Source organism: Urocitellus parryii, chromosome 3 (genome assembly GCF_045843805.1).
Source record: "Urocitellus parryii isolate mUroPar1 chromosome 3, mUroPar1.hap1, whole genome shotgun sequence".
NCBI classification, from domain to species: Eukaryota; Metazoa; Chordata; class Mammalia; order Rodentia; family Sciuridae; genus Urocitellus; species Urocitellus parryii.
This window is the reverse complement of record NC_135533.1, coordinates 112,314,698-112,327,831: the sequence shown is the minus strand read 5'-3', so window position 1 is coordinate 112,327,831 and position 13,134 is coordinate 112,314,698. Positions and strand designations below refer to the sequence as shown.

Sequence of the window (13,134 nt, the reverse complement as noted above, 5' to 3'; positions counted from 1 at the left end):
AACTCATCTGTAAATTGACAGAACAAGTACCTGCTTGTGCCACTCTTTAGATAAGGGAATCCTAATTTTCCCAGCCCAGCACCTCATATCCCTACCTGGGACTGTGTCAGCATGAGGAGTTTTTCCCAGAATCTGTGTCACTATCATTATTTCCATATTGAAGTTCTGTTCTACTCTAGCATGCACACATGCACATGGTGTTTTGTTTTGTTTTAATACTGGAAAGGTATACTGTGATTGTGATTTAATGTTGCCAAAACTACTATCCATTTTTTGGACAGTTGGATTCTATACAGAAACAGGCATGATCAAATTGTTCCTGTGAAGCTATGAAAAGGGCTTTTTTAAAAACATGTCATGTTTTTTTAAATATATTCATAGAATCGTGCAATCTACTTTCTATGGATTTGCCTAATCTGGGACCTTTCATGTAAATGAGATCATACAATATGTGGTATGGTTTGTGTCTAGTTCCTTTTACTTAGCAAAACATTTTCAAGGTTCATCCAAGTTTTACCTTGTATCAGTACTTTCTGTCATTTTGCCCCCCTCCCCCCCCCATATACTGAAGAGTAGGGTTACTGAGTCATGGCAACTCCATGTTTGACATTTTTTAAGAACTGCCAAATTGTGTTTTTAAAGTGGCTATACTGGGCTGGGACTGTGGCTCAGTGGCAGAGCGCTTGCCTAGTATGTATGAGGCCCTGGGTTCAATCCCCTGGCACTACAAAAAATAAATAAATGATATAAAAGTGGCTGTACTATTCTTCATTCCTAACATCAGTATATTAGGGTTCCAATTTCTCTCTATCCTCACCAAAATTTATTATCCGTCTTTGATCATATAGCCATCCTGCTGGGTATTAAACGGTATCTCATTATGGTTTTGATTTGCATTTCTTTGCTGACTAATGATGTTGAGCATCTTTTCATGCGCTTACTGAGTTTTTTTTTTTTTTTTAATATTTTTATTTTATTTATTTTTCAGTTATTGGCAGACACAACATCTTTGTTGGTATGTGGTGCTGAGGATCGAACCCGGGCCGCACGCATGCCAGATGAGCGCGCTACCGCTTGAGCCACATCCCCACCCCGGCTTACTGAGTTTATATAGCTGTTTTGGTGAAATAACTTTAGATTCTTTGCCCATTTTTATTGGGTAATTTCTTTTTGTTATTGACTTATAAGAATTCTTTTTGGGTTCTGGGGACTGAACTGAGTTCAATTCACGGCATGTTTTACCACGGAGTGGAGTTGCATTCACAGTCCTTTTTCATTTTGGGACAGGGTCTTGGAGAGTTGCTTAGGCTGGCCTCAAACTTGGCATCCTTTTGTCTCAGTAGTTGTGATTATAGGCATGTACCACCATGTCCAACTTATAATAAGTCTTTTATTTAGATACAGTATTTGAGAATATTTTCTCCTACTCGGTGGGTTTTATTTTTTTCACTTTCTAAATGTCTTTTACAGCACAAAGGTTTCATTTTGATGAAATCCAATTTATATTTTCTGCAATTCATGGACTTTTGTTGTTATATCTAAAGGAAAAAAATGAGTTCTTTATGAGACATCCCAGAGGACCTTAAATATGACCATGTAAAATATACCACATTAAGGACAACTAGTGGAAGGCTCATTCTTTTACTGAGACCCACTAATTGTCCTTAGTGTGGTATATTTTACATGGTCACATTTAGGGTCCTCTGGGATGTCTAGTAAAGAATTAATTTCTTCTTTCCCTCTAAAAGCTTTTATAATAAAGGGCTGGGAAGCATTAGTCTCTACATTACTGGATCTTCTCCTGACTTTTCTTCTAAGATCCTTAGTTTCACCAGGGACATCTGAATGACAGTAGTCTCCATATATCCATGGGAGGATGGAAGCAGATCTCTAGGCATGCCAACGGTCAGGGCTCCCTCAGTTCCAGCTCAGGAGCTGAAGGGCTAGGTTGGATGTTTGGAAAGAGCAGAGAGCTACTGCCCAGGCTCCTCCTTTTTTAGCTAATGAGGGTTCTGGAAAAGACTGGCCCACCACTAACTAGAATTCCAGAAAGTGCCCCTGAATGTGGATACTCCTGCTGCCCAGCCTTAGGGGACCTGGTTTCTTATGAGCTTAAAATTATATTCCATCAGATCTAAGTAAGGAAAGACAAGCCAGTCTTTCAAAGTAAATATAGGAGAGCTGCCGTTTGAAGCCTAATGCTCTAGGAAGGATGTAGGCGAGTGACAGCTGTCAGTAAGCCCCCCGCCCCTGCTATGCTTTTTGAGCCTTTGAAAAAAGAACAGCTCAAGGCCCCATTTTAGAAATTTCAAGATCTGAAAAATGTTTTCAAAATAATTTTTCTCTCAAAGGTTTGCTGATAAGCACCAGACTGAAAATAATTCCCTTAATGGTTGGGCCCTTGTTTTCAGAAGGGGGTGTAGATGTTTTTGTGGGTAGGGAATCATTAACCAGGATTCTGTGCTCCTAAGAACAGCACCAACAAGTGGTGCAGGGACCTTTCATTGCATTCTGCCCATAAACCACAGCCCGTCTGGAAGGTCTGACTTTAGACCATTCAGCCTTGGCAAGTGTGCACTTCCGCAAGTGCCCTGCAGAAAGGCGAGCTGATAGTCAGATGCACACAGCAAAGGAAAATGGTTCTGCGGCGGCTTCACGCCTACTAGACCTGAGACTGGTAGTTCTTTTCCTAGTGCCAGAAGTATCACCGTTATTTCTGGGCCATTTCTATCTATCATCTGAAATTTATCCCAAACACTTCCCATTGTTTGTTTTAGCATTCTGTTTCCCCCCTTTAGTCCTTTTGATGATGATACAGTGCAGCTGACTTTTATAGAATGATTTTTTTTTTAAAATGAATAAATGCAATGACTACCAAACAAAGTTTTTACTTGGCATGGAAATTGACTCTTCCCTGTAAGTCAAAGTAGAGTCCATTTGTTTTACAACAGCATTGCCTGTGCAGTTGCTTTCAACTATCTGCCCAACCCACCAAACACAGGTAAACAACAAATTTAGCATACACCCCATCTCTTAAGAAGTGGCAGCCCTGGATCCCCAGCACCTGGGGGGAATAAAAGGGGGGTGGTTCTATAAAGCTGCATCTCTTACCAGCCCTCCCTTCTTCCTGATCCCTCTGTACTGTTGTCATCTTTTCTTAGGTTGGGATCTCTTCTGTGAATAAGAGAAAATAAGAAAATTGCCTGTTTTAGGCAATCCAGGTGTGTTTCAGAGATTTAGAGTTAAGAAGTCAAGTAAATATTTTGGCAGCCCAACAAAGGTAAGAAAGGGAGAATGCACCTAATGGGCTTCTCAAATTACAGGCCTGTCCAAACACCGCCTTCCTCAAGAGAAGTTGGTCAGGGACGAAGCCTGCCCTGCCCGTCAGCAGCCAGGCTGGTAGAGAAGTGGGCTCCCTTCTCTCTCTGGTGTGGCCCTGAGCCAGGTAGGACTCTGACTTGACTCAGTCTGGCCCAAGAGAAAAGATACTCATCAGTAAGCAAGGAACTAGTCTATCTTAACAGACCGATCACATTGCTTCCTCTTCCCCTGAAAAAAAACATCCCAGATAGCTTTTCTCCCCCTTTAAATTGGAGCCCTGAAGAATGAAGCACAGTGTCTTGGATACCTTTAGATGACAGGGATTTTCAATGTAACTTCATCCATCTGTAGAATCAGGAGGTAGACAGCTGTGAAAGGGGACCAGGAAGCAGCATGTGGCAGGGCTGCTAGTCTTTCAGACTCAGGATTTGGGCATCTGAGTGCACCCCAACTATGCCAGTCTAGGTGGCTGCTGTGTCCCGTGGTGTCAGAACAGTAACATCCCCAAAGGAAGGAGCTCTGACCTACCAGTGGCATGTCTCTGTTCATGCTGTGCTTTGTCTCTCTTCTGACAGAAAGGCAGACATAAAAGCTGCCTCTCTTCCCGGCCCTCCCCCAGTGGCTTCCACTGGATCACCTTGGCGGGGCCTCATCCCAAGGAGGGCGGGCCGAAGAGGGAGGAAGGCGGTGGCGGCTGCAGCAGCGGCTCCTTTGATCACCTCCCGCCCTCCCGCCCGGTTCCTGGCCCTGCTGCCAGCAGGCCGGCCAAAAGCCCAGCTCTACTGATCTGATGAGGTGCTGAATAGGACCCGAGGGGCAGTGACGAGTGAGAAGAAAGCCTCGGGAATGAAAAGGAAACCCCGTGAACCTGCTCGGCTTCATTGGCCGGATTTTCCTACCAGGGAGCCGCTCAGTTCCTGCCAGCCTGGGGCTGCCTGCCCCTCACCGGCCCCTCCTGTCTCCGCTTTTCAGACTCTGTGTGTTTTGTGTTTGAATCACTGCTGCTCTCCCTGGTTCTCAGGCTGGGAACCCACTGTGCCTGTTTCCATGGTCACTGGGAAGCTCTTAGCGCCATGTGCTTCAAAGGGAACCTTTCCCCTCCCGGCGCTGTGCTGCCTGCCCCAGGCGGGTGCACAATGAGTGGCTCCTCCACGCCAGGCCTCGGACCCCCTTGCCAGGAGAAGGACCTTGCCTTTGCCAAGAGAGGCTGTCCAGCCTCACAGAAATAGCCCTCTGCAGAGTAGGCGGATGTGCACACACTTGTGACACCGAGTCTTCCTGGGCCCCTTTGTAGATTTTATTGTATGGAGAGATTACAGACTGAAAGGGAGAGTGTTGCCCTTTCCCACATCTCTGTGTGCAGAGCCTTCCTGAAAGGGAAGGAAAGAGCAAAGCCCAAGCTCCTTGTAGGAAAAGAGGTGGCCTCTTTTCAGTGAGAGTGGGGAAGAGATCACAACTTGGGTTGGGGCATGTGTAGCAACTGGCACATCCTCAGCTAGACTCTGGTCTTTTGAGCCAGCAGAGAGTAGAATCAAGGCAGGTGCCTCTGGCTCCCTGTCCCCCAAACTGGGATGGGAAAGAATGTGCTAGCTCACTTTTCCATGGCCCAGAGATGCCTGAGCAGTTGCCCACCCTGTTGAAATTTGTTTTTGCTTATTTGTTGAATGTTGCCAGGAAATGAAGCCTCTTGTGTCTGCCTGGGGAGAAAGAGGCAATGGTTTAGTGGCTTTCAGGGTCAGGGCTGTTCCATGATATTGCTGGAATTAAAAGGTGTTTATCATCTGAGAAGTTTGCATTTTAGATGCCAAGCCTGTCCCCCAGCTCGGAGCTCACCATTTAATTGTGCATTGGGCTACCGAGAGTATGTTACTGTTTGAGTCTTGTTTTTCATCTGGGCTATTTCGCCCTAGTGTTCCTTTTCTCATCATTTCTGGTTCCTTGTCAGACTTCAGGCTGTCTGTCCCTTTCCTGCTGTTAGAGTATGGGGATGCCCTACAAAAGGCACTCTGAGTAGTTGTGCTCATAGGGAGGAAAATTCTGGAGCAGTTTCAGATTGCTTTTTACATTACTAGAGGAAAATTCTCCTTGATGGTGTGGACTCTGGTTCCTACTTTTAACTCATCCTTCTGGAAAAGGTTTTCAAAACTTGCATATGCAAAGCTTATGGAGACTTTTTTTACACCAAAATAACATTTATCTGTCTTCACTGACCACAGTAGCATTTTAAGGATAGTCTTTCAGAAAGTCTTGTTTCAAGAGCGCCAGCATTCCCAAAGATGCTTTTCTGTTAGAACACATATTTAGAGCCCTAAAGCCTAGTGCACTTGACATGCCTGTGAAAAGCAAAGTGAAGAGTGATGCTGGTTGTCGTAGTGACAGGCATCATGATTACATTCCTGTTGTGTGATGGTTGTTTTCACACATGATTCACAATCCTTGTAATATCTCAGGAGGGTATGGTTTACTAGATTGTGTTATTAACATAAGGGCGATGGTGCACAGTGACTTGGTAATGTGTGGTCATGCAGCTGCCCACAGGTAGGTAGGCAGGTAGGAGCCCAAGACTGCCCACTGCCTCCCGCTCCCAGTGGGCTCTGGAAGTGAGGGCCCTGGCTCCAGTGAAAGGTCTTACATGAGGCTATCAGTGGTTGTCAGATTACCTTAAATATTCTAGAGGGGAAAGTTGGTTACACTTAGTTACTCAGTTCCGCAGTGGGCACTTAGAAGTCTAATAAGTGAATTAAAGGGCCTGATGAAATAATCCTGTTTAAAGTCACTGTTTTCTCTGATGTAACTTTTTTTTAAAGTCAACAGAATGCCTTTATTTCATTTATTTTTTAAAATTTTTTAGTTTTAGGCGGACACAATATCTTTATTTTATTTTTATGTGGTGCTGAGGATCAAACCCAGTGCCTCATGCATGCTAGGAGAGCACTTTACCACTGAGCCACAACCCCAGCCCCATTATTTGTTTATTTTTATGCATTGCTGAGGATCAAACCCAGTGCCTCAAAACGTGCAGGGCAAGTGCTCTGCCACTGAGCTACAGTCCCTCTCATGTAGCTTTTAATTTGCCTTTAGCCAGGGGCAGTGGAACCCACCTCTAATCCCAGTGATTTAGGAGGCTGAGGCAGGAGGATTACAAGTTTTAGGCCAGCCTCGGCAACTTAGCAAGACCCTCAGCAACTTAGCAAGACCCTATCTCAAGATAACAAAAATAAAAAGGACTCAGGATATATTGCTCAGTGGTAAAGCTCCCCTGGGTTCAATCCCACTACCAAAAATAAGAATAAGAGTTTGCTTTCCATTTTTCCCTATTTGCTCATCTTCCCCTTCTATAAGCAATCTGTTTCTTTCCTTTTAGCAAAAGGATGTGAAGTTATGTCTCTTTCATTTATATGCTAAAACAACAAGGGAATGAGAAGGTGGAACAATTCTCTGTGTTTAAAAATGTCATCATCACTGTGTCCCATTTGGTGGGCAGAGTATGTGCTCCAAACTGCTCTTGCTCAAGGGAGTTGAAGACTCTGATTAGTTGCAGGTCAGATTAGGACACCACAGCCTCTCATTCCAGAGCACTGGGCCACAGCCATGGAGTCTTCTGTGGCTGAGTTTACCAGTGCATGCTTTCTTAGAGATGATTGCTTTGTTCATTCCATGTTCTGAATCAGTTCTTCCAGGATTCTTTATCCAACTTGACATGCAGAAATTAATGGTAGCTTGATAGTTTAGATCTCTTAGGTACCAAGCATGTGTTTGGAAAAAGGGACATAAAGTTCTTATTCACTTGAACTTTCTGATTTTTATGTCTTTCCTTCTTCCCAACATTGGACCCATCTAACATCAGGACTGAAAGAATGAGTACCATTTTCTTTCTGTGTGTTCTTTGATAAAACTCCACGGGGAGAGAGGCCTGGCACAACCTAGATCTCATTCAGATCTCTGCGGGAGGAATGTCCACTGGTGATGGCTCTTGACTTGAATTTATTGTTCTTCAGAAGAAGATCATGTTTTTTTTCATCATGTACACTGATGACTGTGCTGTAAGCAGCTTACTTAAAAATTAGGAAAGTTGTTTCTTACCCATTGCAATTTATTCTTCAAATTATTTATCTTGTTTGTCCAAATTCTGTGGCCAAGCTAATATAGGTAGTCATTTAACCAAGAAGGCTTATAATGGACTAGGGTTTATAAGTTAAGATGTGGATGTGTCTAGATACTAAATTTAGTTAGTGTCTCAGAATTGGAGCTTCCCAAACACTCCTTTGCACTGGGTTCCCTGGTCTCTTGATGGCCAGCAAGCAGCTTTGGCATGCTGTGGTACTCTGGCCTCTTTCCTTGGGGCATCATTGTAGGGAGGGAATCAGGACAAGTTCCTTCTGGTATTGATTTAGACATCACTTTTTCTTGAAAGTCTTTCTGGACCAGCATCATGGCATCAGGGATGGCTCCACAGAAGAAACAAAAACTCAAGCTTTCAAGAATGAATGGGCTTGGGGTAAGGAAGAGATGGGGGAGGAAGTTCCAGAAGTGGGGCCAGCAGGAACATAAATAACACATAGCATGTTCCAGAGCCAGCGCACTGGGCCTGAGTGTCTGAGCAAGCACAAGAAGATCCCCTTGATAAGGAAAGCATTCCCAGGGAGAGCAGAAGAGGAGCGTGAGGTGGAGGGAGGGGAGCGGGCTCCCAGCAGAGGGAACAGGATGTGCTTCAGCCTAGAAATAGCTTGCCTATTTCTGGACATTTCTATGGTATTGCTGTTCTGTGGCAATTTAAATATAAAAGGATTAAAACTTTGCAATGTGTTAGAGCTATCTTCAAACTCAAAACCCAGAGATATCTTTTTTCTTTTGTGGTGCTGAAGATGGAACCCTGGGCCTCACACATGTTAAGTGCACAGACTACCCCTGAGCCACATTCCCAGCCCAAATCCAATTTTTTACATGAAAGAACCAATGTGATACTGGGTAGAACTTACCAGTCAACATAAAACACAGCAAGGCTCCGGTTTCCCTTCTCTGTGGTGCTAATTATTTTACCCTGACTCCTCTCTTCTCACTCTCTTTTTAAAATTGTAGTTAAATATATTCCATGTGAGAGTTGCCATTCTCAGTGTTCTAAGTGTACAGTTTTATGGCATTAAATACATCCACATTGCTGTGTGCCCATCATTGCTGACCACCTCTAGAATTTTTTCATCTGCTCCAACTGAGACTCTGCTCAATAAAACACTGGTTAATTCCCTGGTTCTGCCTTTCAGACTCCCTAGCAAACACCATTCTTCTGTCTCTGTGGATTTGACCTCTTTAGGTACCTTGTATGAGTGGAATCATGGTATTTGTCCTTTGTGCCTAGCTTCTTTCCCTTAGCATAATGTCATCAGGTTCATCCATATTGTAGTGTGTATCAGAATTTTCTTCCTTCTTATGGTTGACTGTGTATTCCATTGTCTGGATATGCCACATGTTATTTACCTGTTCAGCCATTGGTCGGCTGGGTTGCTCCCACCCACATTTTGGCTGTTGTAAATACTTAAGAACTTGAGTGCACACATGCTCAAGGCCCTGCTTTCAATTCTTTTGGGTATATACTGTACCTAGAAATGGAATTGCTGGCTCATGAGAAGGCTCCATGTTTAATTCTTTGAGGAACCACCTTGCCATTTTCCACAGTAGCACCACCATTTTATTTTCCCATCAGAAATATATAGGGTTTTACTTCTCCCTATCCTGTTACTACTTCTTTTCTGGCGCGCGCGCACGCGTGTGTGTGTGTGTGTGTGTGTGTGTGTGTGTGTGTGTGTGTGAAAGTCATCTTAATAATGAGATAAAGTTTTGATTCGCGTTTTCCTAATGATTAGTGATTTTTGCATGTTTGTTGTCCATTTATATATCTTCTTCGGAGAAGAACTGTTCAAGTCTTTGCCCATTTTTTAATCAGATTTTTTTTAATTGTTATTTTGAGTTGTAGGAATTCTTTATATATTCTGATTTCAATCTCATGTCTGATAGGATTTGCAAATGTTTTCTCCCATTCTGTGGGGGTGCCCATTCACTCTGTTGACAGTGTCCTTTGATGTACAGATGTTTTTCATCTTGAGGAAGTTCACTTTATCTGTTTTATTCTTTTTATTGCCATTATGTTGTTTCTTCTTCTTCCTCCTTCTCCTCCTCCACCTCCTCCTTAATTGGTCCTCACCTAGCAATTTTTTTCACACACAGAACACTTTACCACTTCCTGCTGAGTCTTGGTTTATCCTTTACTGTTGTCTTGAGAATTCCAGAAAGGAAGATAGTTCTTGCTTCTTGGGCCAGGCTTCCAGTGTCTTGATGTGTTAGAAGATGGGCTCTTGTGGACACAAAGAATGATAAGGGACCGCACAGGAGGTGCCCTGTGCTGGCCGCAGGGGTCCAGCAAGCTGGCTACACTATTCTGCGGTCAACCTCTTGCAAATGGGGAGCTGCTGTCCGTCTCCATGGCCAGCTGCCACCAGCCTCATGGTGTGAATGGCGAGGAAGTAGGGACTGGCGGCTGGCTGAACTCCAGGATGCAGGCTTTGCTGGCTGAGAACCAAGGCGGAGGGGGAAAAACACTCCATGTCCGAGAGAAAGAAATGCCAGCTCCAAGACCTATAATTCTCAAGTTTAAAAAAATTTAAAAAAAAAAAAAAAAAGATTTTTCAACCAAACTGTGCTTTTATCTTTGGTTCTGAATGGGAGATTGTTCACACAGCTAAGCTGGCTGCAGAAGCCAGGCCAGTTAAAACAATATGTAGGCAGCACTCCTCCAAGTAACCAGAAACTGTTGGCTCAAAGGAACCTGAACAGAGGAACCGACCTGCTGGGAGACGTTTTCCAAGTAACTCCAAGCAACTGCTTGAATGTAAATCCTCCTGCTGGGGAATGGCACTTTGGCAAATGAAGACCCTAATTAGAGATGGAAGGGTTTCTATTTTGTTTTTCTTTAATCCTTACCCTGGGGCCTTTGCAGGGCCGCCATGTCTCTGCTTGTGTGCAAAGAAATTTCCAGCTTCTCTTTGTAACAAGATCCTCTTTTGGGAAAGCAGCAACAAGCTGACAATGTGGGCCCACCACAGCCAGGGGACCCTGCAACCAGCCTAATCCAAAACAAAAGACCTTGGGCTAGGCCAGAGTGACTGTGTCACCTGGATTGGCCTATCGTTTGAAGTTGTTGGCCAAGTTTGAGTTTATGCTGCCCCTACCCAGGTGACACCTGAATCCATGCTTGGACTGCAAGTGAAACTTCTTCAGTTACAACGGAAAAAAGAAGTGTGAGCAAAATGCAAAGTAGGGAGTGAGAACTGGAGCCCCCAGGTACCAAAGCCATGGTAGAACTAAAATAGACAGCAGGGCCTTCTCTGTCTCTTCAGCCTGCTACGTAATTCTTTGGCTCTTAGATATAGACAGTGAAGCATAGAGGTCTCGTTCCAATTGATCACCCTTTAGTTCTCAGAATATCCAGAAGAACCCCACAGGTGGTGAACATGCTGTGCTGGTTTTTATTGTAGGTATTTTGTTGACCTGCCCAGCATCCATAGGGACTTAGAATGAATGATCCCACTCAACTTTACTTCTCTGTGGCCCTGGAAAGGCAGATGAACAGAGCCTCTCTGGGCCAAAAGTATTAAAGTGCTGGTAAATTACAGAGCCACTTGTAGATGATTCTAGATAACTAAAGTGAATACTGTGACATGCTTTTCAGTCTTTCAGAGTAGTTGTTAAATTCATGGCTTAGTGCTTCCAAAACTTGTGAGGAGATGGGGCAGGGGTGTGACTTAATGGCACTGTGCAAACCTGCGAGCACACAACTTTTGAGGGAAATTTACATTTTTGAGCCAAGCATCTGTTCTGTGCAGAGCTCTGGGCTGGCCTCTGTCCAAACAGTCCTTAAAAATCCGCATTCATAGAAGCTAATCCATACACTACTTGAAAGATGCATACTCTGAGACTCTGCAAAGGGCACTGACCTGCAGACACCAGCCACTGCCCTGTCCAGGTCCCAAGTTAGGTCCAGGCCTCCTGCTTTTTCCAGCCCATCTCAACTGTTCTTGGCACATCGGTTCTGCCCTTTGGGTTAGTTGAGCCTCCAGTTGGTGGTTGTTCCAGTTCTGCATATGTGACAGGACACGTGGAGAGATTTCTGATCGATCATCTGCCTCCTCCCAGCGCTGAAGCTCACTGCTGCCAAAGAGCCACCCATTCCTGGTTGCCACATGCTAGAAGAATGCATGTCTGTTGCACTTACTACCCAAAAGTCCTCAGTTTGCTCATAGTGTCTGAAGTTAGGCTTCAGGGAATCCTAAGACATTTGTTTTTCAGTTCTACGCTTGGGGTAGGCTGCTTCAGCTTGTTGGAGGAAAGTAGCCCAGTCTGTGTGCTGCCTGCACAGTGGTGACCGTGAACAAGGTCCCTTCCATGCTAATGACTATTCCAGTTCCAGCTTTTCATTCTTGGTTTAATTTTTAGGGGCTTCTAGAAGCTACAGAAAGTTGTTGGGAAACAGACTAAAAAAAATAATAAAAACAAGTTTTTTGATACTGTATTGATCCTTCTAAAAAATAATAAAAACAACATTACTGGGCTGGGATTGTGGCTTAGTGGTAGAGCGCTCGCCTAGCACTGGTGGGACCCAGGTTCGATCCTCAGCACCACATAAAAAAAAAAAAAGCATTATGTTGTGTCCATCTACAAAAAAAGATTCATATTCTCTCTCTCTCTCTCTCTCTCTCTCTCTCTCTCTCTCTCTCTCTCTCTCAAAAAAAAAAATTACCATTGTGTCCTTGGTTTTGTTTTGTTGCTCTTTGCCATACAAATGGCAGAATGTGGTGGCAACTTTTGCCCCTTGGTTATTATCTGAAACGTTTATCAGGTCACACTCCTCATTCAAAAATTGTATCAAATTAAAATGAGGGTGGGAGAGGGTCCCTGATACCTTGCTTGTCAACTTAAATTTGTACTAATGAACAGCTTAAATCATTCCTTCATAAATTTGTGATGTCCGTGACTTTGGAAAGGGACTCACGTGTCAAATATCAAATTATGTCACAGAATTTTGGATTACCTCTATAGGCCATAAAAGCATGAGTATATGGAGTAAGTGGAATAACACTGGATTTATAGCCAGAGGGATTGGTTGGAGTGGACCTGGCACCTGGGTTAGAGTACTGTAGGCAACACAGAATATTGATAGCAGCCTTTCCAGGATAGCCTGGCATTATTAACAATATAAAAAATGTCTCCATGCTCAGAGAAAACGATGCAAAAGTCTTAATATCTTTCTTTACATATCTTTTCCCTGTGTTTTTCCTTCTACTCTGGACATTTCTGTATTGCTGTAAAGTTACACAGCCATCCCAAGTGCTGTTGTAACAACAGTGAGAATCCTAGTCAGTCTTTACAGAAAGATAGTTATCACCACTGGTTTTCTTGCTTTTGAATTATGTGCCTGTCCACCACCCCATGGCACTCCCGCTTAGTAGTGGGCCTAATTGAAGTCACTTGTCAATGCCCTGCATCCCCTGATAATAGCAGCCTCCTGGCTTAAGTTGCAGTGCAGGCCTGGATTTTGTGATTCCTGAGTATAAATGCGATCCCTGGGCCAAGAGCAGTTCAGCAGTTGCCACTCCATGGTGCAGAAGCTAACCTCACAGTCTTTTTTTTTTTTTTCCTTTTCTTTTTTAATTTTTATTTTATTTATTCATTCGTTCATTCATTCATTTATTTATTTATTTTGGTATCAGGGATTGAACTCAGAGGCACTCAACTACTGAGCCACATCCCCAGCCCTGTTTT

The 13,134-nt window shown here is 43.8% G+C and overlaps 1 protein-coding gene across 2 annotated transcripts in view; it reads left to right on the top strand.

Moving 5' to 3' along the window:
- Znrf3 (zinc and ring finger 3) overlaps nt 1-13,134 on the top strand; it is a 145,799-nt gene that overhangs the window by 102,541 nt on the left and 30,124 nt on the right. The gene's annotated exons all lie outside the window — the stretch shown is intronic.